This window comes from Fukomys damarensis, unplaced genomic scaffold (genome assembly GCF_012274545.1).
Source record: "Fukomys damarensis isolate Sample0158 unplaced genomic scaffold, DMR_v1.0_HiC HiC_scaffold_39, whole genome shotgun sequence".
In the NCBI taxonomy this organism is placed as follows: domain Eukaryota; kingdom Metazoa; phylum Chordata; class Mammalia; order Rodentia; family Bathyergidae; genus Fukomys; species Fukomys damarensis.
The window spans coordinates 26,886,745-26,905,829 of record NW_022900951.1 but is presented as its reverse complement, the minus strand read 5'-3'; the positions used below and the strand labels follow the sequence as shown (position 1 = coordinate 26,905,829).

The 19,085-nt window shown below is 38.1% G+C and overlaps 1 protein-coding gene and 1 non-coding gene across 9 annotated transcripts in view; both read left to right on the top strand.

Moving 5' to 3' along the window:
* Positions 1-19,085, top strand: part of Dmd (dystrophin) — a 2,130,457-nt gene that overhangs the window by 1,941,374 nt on the left and 169,998 nt on the right. The gene's annotated exons all lie outside the window — the stretch shown is intronic.
* On the top strand, positions 8,582-8,688 carry LOC117284815. Its single transcript, XR_004515893.1, has one exon. It is a non-coding gene; the product is annotated as a U6 spliceosomal RNA (small nuclear RNA).

The window sequence follows — 19,085 nt, the reverse complement described above, 5'->3', positions numbered from 1 at the left end:
AGGGAACTTGTCAAAACAAGGGACTAAAATGGTAGTGTGACTGGTACTCAAAGGGGTGAGGAGAGTACTCAAAAAGTCCCCTGGATGATGCTGGCGATGCGGTGGGGACTCCACTGATATACATACTTTAAGGTAATTGATGAAAGCTAGATGACCAGTGACAGTGCTTGGACCAACATGATGGGAGGATGGAGATGGTAGAAAGACACACGTTGGGAAGATTTTACAAAGGTAAAAATTTGTAGGGCTTGATGGTAAATAACATAGCAAGAAAAGTACAAAGAGCAAAAAAAACCACATGCAAGGGGTCACATGATTTCTGACCAATGGACAGCTTGTGATTCGTAGCAGTAGAGACACTGAAGAAAAAAGGCATTTTGGGTGGCAGTTTTATCATGGACATTTGAATTTGAGATGATTTGTGACATCCGAGAAGCACCGGTAGGTAGTGTATGTCGAGGGTCTAGCAGAGAGGAGTAGGTGGATTTGGCTTAGAGCTATTAATTTAGTTACTGTTTTTATATAACTAGTAACTGAAACCTTGGATGTTAGGAGGACAATTTTAAAAGTTCTTTGTACTTTTTTCCCTGGTATTAGAGATTGAACCAGGGGCCTTCACACTGAGCTATATCTCCGGCCTTTATTTTTTATTTTTTACTATGAGACAAGCTCTTCCTAAGTCATCAAGTTGCTCAGGCTGGGCTTGAGTTTGCAATTCTCCTGCCTCAGCCTCCCAGAATGCTGGGATTATAGGTGTATGTTCCCATGTCCGGTGTTCTTTACTTTTGATGTATAGGATAGTATTTTAAAAATGGGCTGGAGATATAGCTTAGTGGCAACATACTTGCCTAACATGCATAAGGCCCTGTGTTTAATTCCCTGTACTACAAAAAATATTTTTAAATGAATTTTAAAGGACTATTTTTTAAAAAAATTAAATGAAATGCCTGGAAAGATACACATCAAAATTATCACAGTAGTTATGCTATAGGGGAGTGGGAATCAAAGAGACTCTGAATTTTACTACTGTTTATTTTATATTTAAAAAGCTTTGAGCAAAGTTAAAATGCTAACCATTAGCAGTCGTCGTCAGTGGGCGAAAGCATATTTGTTTTTTGGGGTTTTTTTTCTGTTTTGTTTTATTTTTGAGATAGAGTCTTGCTATATAGTTCAGGCTGGCTTTGAGCTCATTGTGTAGCCTAGGCTGGTCTCAAATGTGTTGCAGTGCTCCTGCCTCAGCCTCCCAAGTGCTGGGATTGCAGGTGCACACCACCATGGTGGTTTATATTTGTTATTTTAGAGTCTGGATTGTTTTTAATTTTTAAATCTCTTAATCTAAAATATTTTTTATTTATTTTTTGTACCAGGGATCGAACTCGGGTCCTTGTGCTTGCAGAGCAGGTGCTGGGACCTCTGAGCTAAATCCCAGCTAAAATATTTTTTAAAGTACATCATTATAAACAACTGGATGGTCACTAATCCATTCAATACTGCACACAACCTTGGTTGCTTGGTTTGTAAGAGCTATATCAAGAGTCTCTGAGAACTGGGTGTGGTGGCGCATGCCTTTATTCCCAGCACTTAGGAGGCTGAGGCAGGAGGATCGCTGAGTTCAAGACCAGCCTGGGCTACACAGTGGTTCCAGGTCATTCTGAACTACATAGTGAGACCCTGTCTCAAAAAAATAAAAAGAATCTGAGTAAAATCTTTGCATTTGATCAGAATAATTCTATCAAATTGTTAATCTGAAAAGTAGCTGTTGCCTGGAATCCAATGTATTACTGAAACATGGTTACATTTATGTTAAAACTGCATTGTTTCCCTCCCCTCTTTTCTTTGCTTTCAGTTTGTGTAGTTTCTTTTGCCCTTTTCGTAAATTGACAGACTCTTCTGCGTTGACTCTGTAGATAAACCCACTTAAAGCATTCTTCCATTTTGTTACTGTGATTTTGATTTCTAGCATTTCCGTTTGATTCAGTTACAATTTCCAGCTCTATGCTAAAATTACTTATCCCATCTTGCACATTGTCTTCCTTTTCATTAGCTCCTTTAACATATCAATTATGGCTATTGGAAATTTCCTATCTGATCATTCAAATGACAGCGACAAATCTGAGTCTGGGTCTGATGATAAGTTTTTTCTTTGTACTGCGAGTTTATTGCCTTTGGGTGCATTTTAAATTTTAGGGAGGGTGATATCACTCACACACCTTGTATGGAGTAAGACATATAATGGTAAACTGGCCGTTAGTGTAGAACTTTTTAATCTGGCTGAGAGTCAGGCTGCTTGATGTTGGTCTGTCGCTATGGCCTCCAAAGACTTCAGACCCCTCTGGTAACATGAGTCGATGGACTCTTGGTAGCATGGTGATAGGGTCTGGAGTGGTGATATTCTCTAACCTTCAGATCAATACACAGTGGGCCTGTGCCTTGAGGGTGCAGCTCGAACAATTGCCTCTGCCCTTCCCTCCTGTGGTAGAGCATCCCCAACTTCCCATTTCCTTCCCCAAAGCTTTACTCAGTACCTGCCAACGTTGTCAGTCTGGGGCCCCAAAGTCTTCCCCTCAGTGGACCGATTTCAGGGGATGGGGATTGAGACAGGGTCTCACTATGTAGTTGAGACTGCTCTGGTACTCACTCTGTAGTCCAGGCTGCTCGAACTCATGCCAACGTTGTCAGTCTGGGGCCCCAAAGTCTTCCCCTCAGTGGACCGATTTCAGGGGATGGGGATTGAGACAGGGTCTCACTATGTAGTTGAGACTGCTCTGGAACTCACTCTGTAGTCCAGGCTGGTCTCGAACTCACAGCGATCCTCCTGCCTCAGCCTCCTCAGTGCTGGGATTACAGGCTTGCGCCACCACACCCAGCTCATTTTTTTGTTTTGTTTTGTTTTGTTTTTGTTTTGTTTTTTGTTTTTTGTGGGTTTTTTTTGTTTTTGTTTTTGTTTTGAGGGTGAGAGGATGTGCCTTTCTTTTTAAATCTACATGAGATCAGAGTTTGGGTGGAGCTCCCTTCCCCTGGCTGCAAGGTTGTTTCACCAGTGCTCTTTTCTTAAACTTTTCTTTCCTTAAGAGACCAAAGTGGCCAGATTTGCAGAAGCTGGCTCGTCAGAGCCTCCACAACCAGCACCACAAAGGGTGAGGGGATCTTCTTCAGGGTTTTCTACATCCTCCCTGGTGAGGAAAAGGGAGCTTTACACTCTCAGGATCCCTCTAGCCACCAGTTCATCCAACCCTTTCATCTCCCTACCAGCTTCAGTAGAATCTAATGGCTGTGCCCCAGGGAACCAAATGCTCAGGCCCATGTCTCTCAGAAGGTACCAGTCTCTCCAGATGTCCAGTGGCATCACTTCTCTGAGAGACTGATGAAAAGTCATGGATTTCTTGCTACAGAGTTGGGACCTCCCTCTATACAGCTCTATCTGCAAGTTGAAACTGGACATCCATGCGATAGTTTTTGAAAAATTAATATTTGTAAGTTTTCCCCCTCCTAACAAAAGTAAAAAATGTTCACTGCGGAAAACATAGAAAAAAGATAAAGAAAAATATGTAAGTTCCCTCCCACCCATTCAACTGCTGTGGGCATATTGGGAATACCTTCGTCTATGTTTTTAATCTCCTAATAAAATATAAAAGATATTGCTTGTATAACTTTGTATCCTTTTGTTGAGCAGTGCAGATTTAAAGCTAAATACAAAGGTGCCCTAACTTCTTACTTTACTCTTTTGAAGGCAGGTGTCACCTGTCTCCGTGAGTGACATACTCCTAGCTTAATATGAAGTAGACAAGTAAGGCCACCACAAATTCATCCTTCACCTTGAAAACACAGGTAATTTGATAGTTCTACAGACCCTGTAATATTGCTTGACTCAAAACCTGGAATATGATAAGGGTTTTGCAAGGATTGCTCTAGAGATAGCGTAGAGTATCCGAGTCATCCCCCTGCATCATATTTTGCCAAAGTCCACAGATTTGAAAATTCTGGAGGAAGATTTGTCTGATATTAAAGAATGTGTTCTGCTCCTTCCTCATCCAGTAGAAATACTCCCAGTTTTTGGTTGCCTGTACTAATGATAAAAGGTGATTTCACTGACTGAGGGATGACCTCAGAAAGGATTTTAGAGTACCAAAAATAAAATTAAGGCGAACTTTGCCACAGACCATGCGTAAACAAATTGAAATATGAAACACACACCTCCCACTTCATCTGTAGTTTGTGCCAGAAGTTTGTGCAGGTGAAAAAAAAATCTTTATTTTAAACTAAGTCAATCTTTAGCCATAGGAAACCTATGAATAGAGCTTAATTTTGTTTCTTCTTGTCTGTTTCCAGTTGTTTTAAATCTTCTTCAGTTCCTTATGTGGACACATAAATCCAAACATATCCACTATGAAGATATTTGCCATATACAGCCCTTTTTCTTTAGTTAGTTCTTTTCCACACATGTAAGCAGCTTACCTACGTCACCCCCTGCAACTTATTTTTTTAAATCACAAGTAGTAGATTCTCTTCAGTTCTTATTCAGTTAAGAATACCTGACCCTTGGTTTTAACTTCTCTTTGTCTCTTCACAGTTAATTTTTGTGCATACTACTGGAAAGATGTTCTTTTTTTTTTCCTTTAACCTTTAAATTTAAAAGGGAATTTTTAATTCTTTTTAAGTCAAAATACAACTGTTCTACTCTAAAGCTTCCTTTTAAAAAATAGAACCAATTCTTCATCCGTAGTAATTAATTTTGACAGTCTAGGCTCTGTAGCGATTCACAAACCTGTACTTTGTGCATCAGCATTCCTTATTATTCTAATTAAAGTGGAACATTGTGCCCTCGCTAATCATTAATGGGTTTTCATTTTGTAAATGACATTTGCAGAAGTTTAAAACAGCGAGTTCATGCGAAGTCCACAGGCAACAGTGTTGAAATTAGCATCACCATAGCAACAGTCTTCCACCATTAGCATTCAGGGCAACAGGAGGTGTTTTGTTGTTTTGTTTTCCAAAAGGTGGGGGGGGGAGTCTTCAAAGGCAAACCTACTGAAACCCCACTCCAAAGATATTTATGTTTCTTGTGTGTCCTTGTGCTCTATTAGATCTCTAAGTCTGTACAGAATTTTTTTAAATTGCAGGATGGATCATCTCTTCTCCAGATTTGTGTTTTGCCTAGTACACTAGCTAAATTAGCTAAATTTCATGATCTTTCTCCAGTCGTACATGTCTGACCTGCTGAGCAGCATTTACTCATTGCCAACCCACTGCTCACCCCTAAGATTTCCTACGTGGATCAACAGAGTCTGCATTCATGAAAATATTTTGGTTCAATTTAAAGCATTAAATGCACTCATAATTGTCTTCATTCAATTCATGGGAAATAGATTTATGCTGTTAGATCCTCTAGTGAACTCATTTAAGAAAAAATAGAGCCATTTTGTAGATGTAGGTCAGTGACTATTCTCATTCATCTTTAGATGGAATTAAAAAGTGAGTCAAGTTGAGACCAGTGTTAGCTGAGTCTCAAGCATTGATATCATCACTATTACTGCATGTGTCTGTGTGCGTGTGTGTGTGTGTATTAGAGAAACTTTAATGGTGGCATATCTACTATTATGTTTTTATCAGTACTGAACTGCATGAAACAAGCAGCATATTGACCTACCAGCTGCTTCTAAATCACACCAGTAGTAGGTAATTATGAAATTCAAATGCAGTTTCATGTTCATTTATTATATAAAAATGTCCTAGCTCAAATCTAGAAATCCTCAGTTTGGATATAGACTGGTATGCATATGCCTCTTGCTTTTCAAAATGAATCATAGTTGTCTTCTCCATTACACATGTAAGGACTAGAAGTTGTACAATCAGGTACCCAAAGGCAAGCCTATGCTAGCCCACAGTAACAAAACCAAATAGAGCAAAGGACAGGACTTTCAGTTAGGGATGCATCTATGCTCTTATTAGCTCTGTCTCACCACAGAAGCATCTGTAGATCACTTGATCCACTTATCCAGTGGGCTCTAACCCAGTATTTTTGTGACACTGAAAGGCAGCTACCCCCCTGTAGAACTGTAGAACCATAGAACTCAAATGCATGCATGCATACATGTGTATCTCCCTCTTTTCCAGTGTTATGCCCAATCTGTGCCTAATCCACAGCTGGTCATCAAAGGGTAACCAGAAAAGCATTTTTACTTTAAGTTTTCCATCTTCCAGAACCTTGTTGAGAAGCAATATCAGCCAATCAGGTGTCTGTATCCATTACATGCGCAAGGTCAAGTAGGAAGTTGACTGGAGTGTTCAAAAGAGAAGAATTTCTCATAAACATAGCTAGAATTCATTAATATAGATCAGCAATTTAAAAATTAAGCAGGTTGAACCAGGTGTGATGGTACATGCTTGTAATCTCCACATTCTGGGAGGCTGAGGTAGGAGTGACTGCGGGTAGGTGGGTGAGCATGAGTAATTCAGAAACTTAGACCCTGCATCAAAATAAAACAATAAGAAAGACTGGGGCTATATCTCAATGGGAAGGTCTGGAGTTCAATCTCCAGTACTACAAAAAAATAGTAAGGAAGACAAAGAAGAAAATAAATATGAGTCTTTTTAAATGACTGAATAAAAATGGAGATGAATTGACATTCTCCATGCAAAAAAATTCCAAATAATTTATATAGCTGCTTTGCCCTCAAGGAGTTGGAAAATAACTCTTCATCCCCAAGTGTGGTCTGCACATAGTGATTTCCTTCCTCAAGAAAACAGGAAAAAAAATTTTTTTTCCAGTGGAGAAGCCTAACAAAAACCATCTGAGGCCCAGGAATTTAGCTCAGTGCTGCCGCCACCTGCCTCGCAAGCACAAGGTCCTGAGTTCAATCCCTGGTACCCCCCCCCCAAAAAAAACTGTCTCAGCTAAATGATCAAAATTAATATCAACAATGATACAACATGTTAATAGTATGGACACTTGAACGTGTGATATGATATAATAAAAATGGCATTTTACCTTTGTGCTCTTTCTTCTAAAACCTATAACTCCAGTGTAATCGTTACAAAAACATCAGACTAGTCTTGACTGTGAGACAGTGTGCGAAGTCCCTGACCAGTGCTGCTCAAAACTGTGTAGGTCATCAAAAAATGAGATTAAGAAATTGTCACTGTCAAGAGCAGTCTAAAGAGACATGACTACTAAATATAATATAGTCTCTTAGATATGAGCCTGGAACAGAAAGCAAGACATTTTAAAAATACTCAGAAGGGCCAGGGATTTAGCTCAGTGTTTCCTCTGCCTACTTCACAAGCCTAAGGACCTGAGTTCACTGTCCGATACCAGAAAAGAAAATACTCAGAAGTGAATAAAAATGACTTTTATTTAGTAAATATTGGTTCATTTATTTTAATCTACAATGCTATTAGGCATTAATGACAGAGGAAATGGGGTAAAGGGTTTATTAACTCTATTATCTTCACAATTTTCAGTAAATACAAAACTATTTTAGAAAACAAAGTTTATGTTCAAAATTTTTAAGACTATGCACAACGTCAGGATATCTCAAACCCATTAGGCATAGATCCATGGCTTACTGTTTTGAAAAGCACATCTGACCTTGTAGTCCTAGGGCCTGCTTTTTCTCGTATGTAATGGAAAGACTTCCAAGTTAGCTTTCCATTCAACAGATCTTGAAGGCCAAAAGCTAAATAAAATCCCAGTGGAAATGACCCTGCAGACATTATATCTTTCTTCTCAATATTCAGGTGTTCACTCTTTCAAGTTTAAAATTTTTTCCTATGGATATCCAAAGAAACCACACAAAGAAGGTATCGCACCTTCTTTAGTTCTCACTTGCCCTGTCACTCTGGGGATGATGCTTTTCATATTACATCTCTACTACTTGCTCGTTTTCAACCTGGATCTTTTTTTTTTTTTAATAGGCCACAGTTAACACCAGACAAACATGAGTTTACCACTGTGTCAGGAATATAGGCAATGAACTAGTACAAGTAGGCTACTTTCTGGTGTAGTAAATACCCATAGATTTAGTTTTCAAGGGCTTTTTTCCCCCACTTTTCTATGGATTACTTTCGCTGTCTGAACCTTAACACTTATAAGTGACTATGTTTAATATATACACAGTTGTATCCAGGGCAAAAATGTAAGTGCAGACTTTAGCAAAGATTAACTTTCTTAAGAGTGAATCACTCTATAAATGCCAGAGCATGTGTTGTGACATAGAAGCTCAAACGGTTAAGAACAGCTAATAGCTTGGAAAGATCCAGTTGACCTCTTAGTGCCCTGAGGTTTGATCCAGTTTATAACTGTACCACTCCATGTGTAGAACATGAAACCTAAATAATAACCAAGAACACAGGAATCTGGTAACACTAACAGACTTGTAGCAATCACATGAGAAATGAGAGCATTTCTGGTTTGGCACTGAGAATCTTATGAGTTAAATTCATATGAGCAATGATTGCAGTTATGAGCCGTTATTTGTTCCTACTTGTCCAACAGTAATTCTCTCACTTAACTCAGAGTAGTTCTTTGTAGAATTAGGACCCATTTGTCTGCCTTTAGATAAAGTATAAAAAGATGCCTATAGTGCTCACTTCGGCAGCACATATACTAAAATTGGAACGATACAGAGAAGATTAGCATGGCCCTTGCGCAAGGATGACATGCAAATTCGTGAAGCGTTCCATATAAAAAAAAAGATGCCTATAAAATACCTCTGTCCTCAAAATCAGTCTCTTGACCCCCTGTAAAGGGAACAGTAAACAGTGTTTTCTCAGGAGAATCCTTCAGTATACTTCAGGTCCCCATAAAAATCTTTGTGACAAAATTGTCTTTACTGAAATCATCATTCAGTGGATTAAAAAATAGGTTGCCATTAGCCTTTTGAAAATGGAAAAAGTTAGGCCTTCTCAATGACCATATCAGTAGTTTTTCACAACCACAGGCCCTCAAGCTATCAGTCTCATTTTTAGATGTCATACTTATGGATAGTTATAGAATTTATAGAGTATGGGTTAAAGGACCATTTGATTGTAGCAGCAATCATTCAGTTTATTCCCATGGCAGAGCTAAACTGCAAACCATTCCATATCAACAAAGTTCTATTCTCTTCTGATGCAGGAAGGTGATTTCCCATCATCTTATGGGTAATCCATGTTCAATGTTTAATACTTAAGAAAGATTTTCTCAGCATCATCTTCTAATTTTAAATCCCTGGTCTGTCCTCACGTATACATTGAGGACTTAGTTACCAAATGCTTTAATGTCTCCTATATTTAAAAAAAGCGCCACTGTTTGCATTTTTCTCTCATGCTTCTCTATACTTAACAAGCTTTAGGTAATACAAATACATCTATGACATCATTAAAATTAAATTCCTCTTATAAATTTGTTTTCAAAATTCAAAATTGAGAGAGATTCCTGTCTCTTTGCTCATAAATCTTAAGATATTTTAGCACCTTCTTTTCTAAATACAGGGGCCAGAAAAATCAAAATCAGTTACATATATTACCAATACACAGTACCCACTCACACACTCTAAAAGTATATTGAAACCTACAAGTTCATGAATACAGATGAATACCCAATTCTGAGTACTGTACTTACGACAGCAACACCCATGAACACTGGGCACTTTAAGAGAATCGCCTAGATCAACACTTTTTAATCAACGCTACCTCGTTCTTCATGGAGTTTTTACATTTAATTTCCATTTAAGGAAATAGAATCAAACTGCTATAACTGAGAAACTTCTTGCCTTTCTTCAGTAGTTGGTTCTTTCATTATCATTCAAGTGATTGGGTCTCTACCTCCAAAGGCTATTACCCTAGGAGTGAAGCCTTATTCTTTAACTTATCTCTAATAGCACACCTCTACAAGGGGCCATCGGTATGATATTTACAGTCAGCTAATTAGACTGCCGAAATGGATTTACTCAGGCAAGAAGAGAGAAAATTGTGAAACAGAACAGGAAGAAAATATCTTAGAAATAATCCATCCCAAACTCTTCATTTTACAGATTTAAAAAAGTGGAAGTTCAAAGGGGGAAAATAATTTTGGTAAGGTAAGTTACACGGGCCAAGAAAAACAGATCATATGATACCTGGCCCTGTGGTCCTTCTACACTGCAATGGTTGTTGGAGAATAAGTCATATGCAAGTGGGGAATTTATAGGAAATCCCATGTGCTTGTATAGCACTTTATAAAATGCTTTCATATCCATTATCCCATTTGATTCTTAAAATATTGCACAGAGGGCTTGAGTAGCGTGTATGATTTCCCTCATTTTTACTGATGTTGTTTTATACCGTGATTTACCTAAGACCACTTATTATGAAGTAAAAGCTGAGACCTAAATTGTTTTTCTGTAAGCTCAGTGCTTCTTCCATTGTGCCATTTTGTTAACCCATTCCTGTTGGTAGAAGCAATGCCACTCCACTGTTTACCTAAGCTTTGGAAAACATCATGTCTCCTTCACAGCCCTTTTTGTTGTTGTCCCTGTACTGAGTATTGAACCTGGGGTACTTTACCACTGAGCTATAGCTTCAACCCTTTAAAAAAGTTTTTGTTAAATTTTGAGGCATAATCTTAATAAATTTTCCAGGCTAGCTTTCAACTTGAGCTCCTCCTGTCTCAGCCTCTCAAGTAGCTGGGATTACAGATTTTTGCCACTGTGCTAATATTCACCTCATACTGCCACCAACCCCCAAAATACTACTCTGGGTCTCACCCTGTAACCTAAACAACCCCATCCTGAATATATCTGAAAATCAACAAGCATGAGGAAATTTTTGATCTCCATATAACACAGAGGCAAGAGTAAAATATGGCTATGGAAAACAACCAGCAGGTGAGGCTGTGACATAATTTTCACCTAAGCCTCATTACTACATTAAGGTATCTTTGTTCAATAAAGGGATCTGAACATATGGTTATAGTTTTTTTCCTGCATGCTGTAAAAAAAAATTATTAGGTCATACTTTTTCAATAATATGCTGTATTCAATCCATTATTCTCAAGGATTTTTATATAAAGTATGTTGATTAAATCTGTTTTTTTTCTTTCTACTGGAAGAATAACACACATTTAAAAAGTGTACACATGATAAATGTCTAACTGCAATTACCACAAAATGAAGACACCTGTGTTCACCAGCTAGGACAATAAAGGAAATATTATCAGTAGCCCAGAAAAAGACAATATGTATATTTTCTCTCATTATAAAGATAACTAATAGTCCTGCCTTTAATACCATGGTTTAGCTTTGCTTTATTTGTGAACTCCCTGAAAATGGAATTATATAGGATATAAACATTTGTATCTAAGACTCAATGTGGTGTTTTTGAGATTAACCCATAGTATTACATGTACCTGCCATTCATTTTCATTGTTATATATATTCTATTTGATTCGTTTATTCATTCTCTTGTTCGTAGATTTTTCATGTCCTTCTATTTTAGGGACATTGGGAATGATGGGATCGAACTTGGTTCCTTGCACTCACAAGGCAGGCAGCAGAACCACTGAGCTAAATCCCGAGCCCGTGAATATGGTTTCTATGAACACTCTTTTGTGTGACTTTTGGAGGCATATATATTTTAATGTATTTAAAGGCCAGGGATTTCGCTCAGTGGTTCTATCGCCTGCCTCACAAGCTCGAGGAAATGAGTTCGATCTCCGGTACACACACACACACACACACACACACACACACACACACAAAATATATATATATTATATTTAGGAGTAAATTTGCCTCTGTTGGTGGCATGTGTATGCTGAATTTTAGTGGGCACTTCCAGTTTTCCAAAGTGATTGTGCTAACTTTAGCAACATATTAAACTTCTAGTAGATCCATGTCATAAAAATAGTGCATATTTTCAGTCTTAAAAATTTTAGCTATTAAAATGAGTCTTTATACTTGAACATGAATTTATTTATTTGTCATTTAATATACCATATTAAAAAGAAAGTTTAGATTTTAAATATTCAAATCTGTAAACAGCTAGAATATTTTTATTTATTCTTATGTTTTTAATGTTGTTTCCCTCAATCTTATTTTGTTGATACACATAGTATCCTGTGGATTTTCAAAAGATTGACTTGAGTGTTGCTATGGTTTGGGCGTGGTTTGAATGTGTTCCCTAAAGGTCCACTGTGATCAAAGACTCTGTCTTCAAGTAGAGTCCTATGCTTTTAATTTTCATTCCCCTGATTATTTATGAGGGTGGATATTTTTACATATTTTCTGACCATTTTGAATATCCTCTGGTTGGTTGGGGTTTTTTTTTTTTTTAATGTTTCGGGGTTTTTTTTTTTTTTTTTTTTTGTTTTGGGGTGATTTGGGGACAAGGTTTTCTATGTAGTTCAGGCTGGCCTTGAGCTCATTGTGTAGCCCAGGCTGGTCCTGAACTCATGGTCATCCTCCTGCCTCAGCCTCCTGGGAGCTGGGATTACAGGAATGCACCACCACACCCAGCGCTTGCTGTTTTTTTAATTGATTTATCTCTCTTTCTTATTGATTTATAGGATCATTTTTCTTTTTTATATGTTCTAGTTCACAGTCCTTTGTGAATGTTGCAAATATTTTCTCCCATTGTATAGCTGAACTTTTAAGTCACTCAGTTATAGCTTTTGTAGAAGTTCTTAATTTCAATGCTAATCCAGTTTACATCATTTTTATGATCAGTTTTTTGTGGATATCCTACTTAAGAAATTTTTACTAACCCAATATTATTCATATGTATTCTTGTATTATCTTCTAGAAACTTTATATGCTTATCTGTGTACTTATTTTTGTAGTGTTGGGAGTGGATCCCAGAACCTCCTTACAAATGCTAGGCAAGTGTTCTTACCACTAAGTTCCAGGCCCAGCCCAACTTTAGTTTTTTTAACTTTTAGATACACAATTTGCCTGAAATTCTGTTTTGGTTTAACATGTGAAATAAGGATTGTTTGATTATTTTGAAGTGTGGGTAATGGGATGTGATATAGCTCAGTGGTAGAGTACATCCATAGCATGCACAAAGCCTCAGGTCCCCTCCCTAGCACCACACAAATAAAAGAAGAGGGTGGGGTAGGGAGGGAGGAGGAATGGGAGGAAGAAGATGAGAACAATAAAATATGGATAGCTAGTTGGCCCAGTACCACTTTCCACTCTTGAAATAATCCCTACTTGGTAGTGAGTTATGAATCTAAATACTCATTATTTGATTTGATTTTCTATAATTTTCTTTAGAATTATTGCTTCGGTGTTTATTCCTAATATTAACCCATAGTTCTTGTCAAATTTTGTCATCATAATTATTCTGAATTCATGAAAGGGAAGTAGGAAAGTGTTGCATCTTTTACTCTTGGGAAGAATTTTTTTTTAAGATTAGTATTTCTGTTAATGTCATGATCTGGCTCTGTAGTGTTCCTTGAGGGAGAGTTTGTAATTACAGAGACATTTTTTTTTAAATAGTCCAGGACTGTGTCAATTGTCCCTTTCTTTTTGTGTTGGAGTTGATTGTTAAACCAAGTGAAGATAATCTGAGATTGATATGGTCAAGCCCTGCTGGTCTACACCAGAGGTTACATCTTAATACCAATAAATGCTACCCTGCTAATGAAAATGATTAAGGCTAACCAAGAAAATTGTAATAGGGGACTAGGGATTTGGCTCAGTAGTTCCACCGCCTGCCTCACAAGCACAAGGACCCGAGTTCGATCCCCGGTACCAAAAAGAAAGAAAGAAAATAGTAATAGAAGCTGGTGGGGATTACAAAGTCCTTGTCCCTTTAAAGAATGGTAGCCCTCATCTCCAGCCAGTTATTACTGTGTAAGAAATGGAGCTCAGTAAGGTCAAATGATTACATTTAAGAGATCAGAAGCTTGTATTACTCTGTAAAAAGTCTCTGAATATTTAAAGGTTGAGTAATTAAAATGTTTTTTAAAAATTGCGTAGGCTAAACAAAACATGTGTGCATGCCCGATTTAGCCCAAAGTCTGCTAGATTGCAATTTGTACTCTAAACTAATGAAAAGCACAATAGCAGAGATAAATTCTATTTTCAAGTAATAGAACTCACTTACATCAGTTACTTATTTAGTTATTTATACTTGAACGTGAATTTGTCATTTAATATACCATATTAAAAGGAAAGTTCAGATTTTAAAAATTCAAATCTGTAAACAACTAGAATATTTTTATTTATTCTCATGTTTTTACTGTTGTTTCCCTCAATCTTATTTTGTTGATACACATAGTATCCTGTGGGTTTTCAGACAATTAACTTGAGTGTTGCTATGGTTTGGGCGTGGTTTGAATGTCTTCCCTAAAGGTCCACTGTGATGTAAGACTCAATCTTCAAGGTAGCATTACTGGAAGGTGTGGGAACCTTTGGGATGTGGGACCTGGAGGGGACATCCTTGAGTCACACCGAGTGTGTTTTCAAAAAGTAATGCCCCTTGGTGGTTTTCAGAAGACAGTTTTTATAAAAACCAGAATCTGGCTAGCTCTTTGTGTCCCAGTTCACCACATGATGCTTCCTCTGCATGTGAGGCACCATTCACCATCTGTCATGAGGCTTTTGCCTTATAGCACATTCCATGCCATTTGGGCTTAGTAACTCCCAAACAGTGAGTTAAATAAAACTCTTCTTCATAGGCAGCCTATGTCTGATATTCTGTTACAGTGACAAAAAGCTGACTAATGCAAGTATCCTTCCAAGTTTCACAACTGTCTATCTACCTTCCTTAAATCAAAGGTGATAGTCTCACTTCAGGTTACTGTATTGTTTTGTTTTGTGTTTGTGCCTTCTTGCTTTTCAATATTATAGATGGTGACAGAATCTCAGATTTCTTTTAACTTTTACAAGAATTTAAGTGGGGAGTATCGGTGCACACCTGTAATTCCAGAAATTGGGAGGGGACTGAGCCAGAAAGATCATGGGTTTGAGACCACCCTGGGCTACATAGAGATTTTGAGGTCAGCCTAAGGTACATAGCAAGATCCTGTCTCAAAAAAACTTTTAAGATTGCTTTTGATTAATATCCTATAGATAAGATATCTATAGAATCGACATAAATGAAATGTTCTTTATATGAACACCTTTCTAAGAGTATTATTTTCATTCATTCTGTATTTATAGCCACTGTACTAACCAGACAGGAACCATACAGATGTATGAAGACTACTGTCTTCATAATCTGTAGTCTTCTAGACTACGGTTTTGTAGTGTAATAAGATATACATTAATATAAAGTGGTGCAATAAAACTGCAAGAGCTTTGAACAATCAGACTATTGTCAAATTGTATTTGACATTTAACAGTGCATATATTTGAGGAGTCAGTATGTGCTTAACGTAATTTTTTAAGTATTTTCAAGATTAGGTGTTATAACATTACTACTACTAGAAGCACCAAAGGAATTAACTATTTCTTTGTACTCCTAGGAAAAACTCAAGAAATTGGAATGAAAGAAAGTCTTAAAAATAAAAATAGGGGCTGGGGATTTGGCTCATTGGTTCCACCGCCTGCCTTGTAAGCACAAGGACCTGAGTTGGATCCCTGGTACCAAAAAATAAAAATAAGTTAAGATAATAGTCCCAGCTAATATTTCTGATATGTAATTAGTTAAGTAATTTTTTTCAGTCCTTGGAATGAATCCAGAGCCTTTACACTGAGCTGCATACCCAGCCACCCATCTTCCAGGACAGGGACCCATTATGTCACCAAATTGCCCAACCTCCAACTTTTGATCCTCTTGCCTCAAATTCTCAGAGTGTCAGAATAACAGCTGTGTAACACCATGCCTGAGGAAGAATTGTAGTATTTTTAGAATCCTAACTAAACTAAAAAATAAAATCAACTAATTAGCAGCTACTCAGTTTTCTAGCATATAAAGTATATACTGGGCTGGAGACCTATCTTGCCCAGCATGTGTGGGGCTAGGAGTTCAATCTTTAGAACCAATAAATTGATTAATTAATTAATCAAAGTGTATATTTACATAAAGTTGCACACATGATCTCATTTAATCTTTAAAAAATGCTGTAAAATATGTGCAATACCTTCCCATTTGAGTCAACAATACAGATAATTAAACAGATTAAATCTGGTCTTCAGACATTTATGTTTTGCTTTTCATCTTTTTTAAAGTGTGTTCTGTTAAGCAAATAAAGAAATGAAACATAATTTCAATAGTTCTGTTTACTTTTTAGATTTAATGTAGAACCAATGAAAATTAAAATTTATTCTCCACTTAGAATTATCAAAATAACCAAATAAACAAAACTGTACTGCATTATCAATCATGATAAACATTTAATTATAATTGCATATCAGAATGTTAACATTTTATGATCTTGTATTTCTTTAAGAAAAGCAACAAAGTTGGCAGCATAGTAATCATACATCCAAAAATCTTAGACAAATTGAAAGCCAGGCACAGCGGCACACACCTGTAACCCCAGCACTTGGGAGGCTGAGGCAGGAGGATCACAAGTTCAAGTCCAGGACCGGGCATTTAGCTGAGCGGCATAGCAACTGCCTGGCAAGCATGAGGTCATGAGTTCAATCCCTGGTACCAAAAACAAAACAAAAATTTCAAGGCCAGCTTGAATTACATAGAATGACCCTGCCCCAAGATAGATAGAGAGATACTAATTGAATAAATAAAAACAATAAATTTGATTATTCTTATAGAACCAATCCTTCCAATGTGGCAGGTGTCAGTTAACCTTACTTTTAGAATAGGATTTTAAGTAATAAAATTACCTGTTATTTCTGAGAAAATGAGCAAGGCACACAGGAAATCCCTTGGTTTGTCTCACAGTCTCTGTAGCAAAGATCTAACCACATTGCTCAGTTCCTTTGTACTTTTCAGACAAAAGCCACCTCTACATGGCCCTATGCCTTCTCCCTTTTGTGGGTGTGGCCCTTGTTAACCTAGTGGGCTGTACTTGGATATGTGCTGAATCGACAATTTATACACATTACAGTACTTCCTTTAACTGACATCAAATCTCCTCAGCTGGAGTTCAGCAACTGACCAACTTTACCTAGCAGGGAGCAACTTGTCTTAGTCCCGGATGCGGCCTAGATTTCAAGCCTTTCAAAAAGATTGATGACACCAGTTGGCCTATCTGACCTAAGTAGATGATACTCACAGACTTAACTAGTCATGTTGCTGTCTGAGGTAAAGAGGAGCAAACACATTACATGTCCTTGTGGTGCTCTATCCCCCACCTTGTACCCAGGGTTAAACCACCCCACATCTTACTGTGCCTGTTAAGTGTTATTCCTTTCCCCTTTTTCCTTCTCTTCTGTTTCCACTGTTCTCTCAACTGTCCCAAATGATGTCATGTTCTTTCCCTTCCACCATAGGTGCAATTGGCATATTCAGTCCATCAGTTTGGGAGACTTCCAATTGTTCTTTTCCTGTCCTGGGGATTGAACCCAGGGCCCTGAGCCCACTAGGCAAGGGCTCTACAACTGATTCATACCCATCCCCCACCACCATGAAATGTCTCTTTTGAATGCTACATTTCTGACACTAGTTATTTTGAAGAGTGCTTGGTTCAGATATTTCTCTATGAAGAGAAATCCTTTATTGTTCTCTTTGGTTGGAATATTTGAAATAAGTCTTTCATTGGCAACTGTAAGGCATCAGAAAAGATTCATTGAGAATGACTGAACTTGTTCTGTATAAATGAGAAATGTTTATCCTATGCTATAGTTAATTCAAGTCTTACTGTATAAGAAAGCATATAGCTTTAAAAATGTAAATAAACCAGTCATGGCAGCGCAGGCCTGTAATCCCAGCACTCAAGAGGCTGAGGCAGGAGGATCACTTGTGAGTTCGAGACCAGCCTGGGCTACATAGTGAATTCCAGGTCAGTCTCAACTACAATGTGATAAAAAAAAAAAAAAAAAAAAAAAAAATCAATGAAACTAGATGTTGGGGTGAAAGTGATTTCTCCCAAATTCCTCTCAAATAAGAGGTAATTAAATATGAATATGAAAAGACTATGTTATGCCAGTGGTAGGAATTTATTTATCTATATGTTTATTTACTTTTTTTTGTTTTGTTTTTTGAGACAGGGTCTTACTATGTAGTTGAGACTGACCTGGAACTCACTATGTAGCCAGGGTGGCCTGGAACTCACAGCAGTCCTCCTGCCTCAGCCTTCGGAGGGCTGGGATTACAGGCTTGAGCCACCACGCCCCGCTCTTTTTTTTTTTTTGGTACCGGGGCTTGAACTCGGGTCCTTGCACTTGCAAGGCAGGCCTCCGAAATGCTGAGCTAAATCGCCGGCCCCTAGGCCCAGTCTTTATTCCAGTTTGGAGGCACATAGTTCGCTTTTTTTGAGCAGAGCTTTTAACCCTCCTTAACCAAAATTCTTGCTCTGCCTGTCTACAGTTACTCCACATGCAAGTTTGAAATCGGGAATTTTCATCAGCTTGCTAAGGCATGCTTTCTGGTATGGGATGCAGAGTGCTTGCTGTAAATGACCTGCCACCTAGAATGTTCTGTTTCCCTCCCCCTCCCCCTCCCTTGCCTTTCTTCCTGCTGTGTATGTCCCCCTCCTCCTCCCTTTTTTTTTGCTCTGTCTCTCCCTCTTCCTCTTGCTCCCATCCTTCTCTATCTCTCTCTCCTCCTACCTTTATAACTTTCTGCATTTTACCTTGCATTATGAGACTGAAAGAATTCTATACTCAGTTCCTTTGTACAGAGGCACTTTCAGATTAGGGTCTAATTAAAAACAGCTCTTGAGGTAGGCCAGGCCCCGATCCACCGCAGGAAGGAGAACCACACCTGCTCCCGACCCAGCAGCAATCGCTCAAGTGCCGGGAAGGTAGCCGCGTGGGCGCCCCTGAACCCCCATAATTCCACCCCCCACACACACACTCTCAGACCTCCTGACTGTGCAAGTCTTTGGACCCACTCTGCAAAGACAGAGGTGGTCATCAAGGGTATTTTTCTGAGTTCCCAACTTTGAACATCTTTAAAGAAAGGGCTTGGGAAACCTGTAATAGAACATTGCGGAGTTCAACCATTCAGAAGGATGGGGAACTCAATCTGGGCCTTGCAGCCCGAGGTCAGTC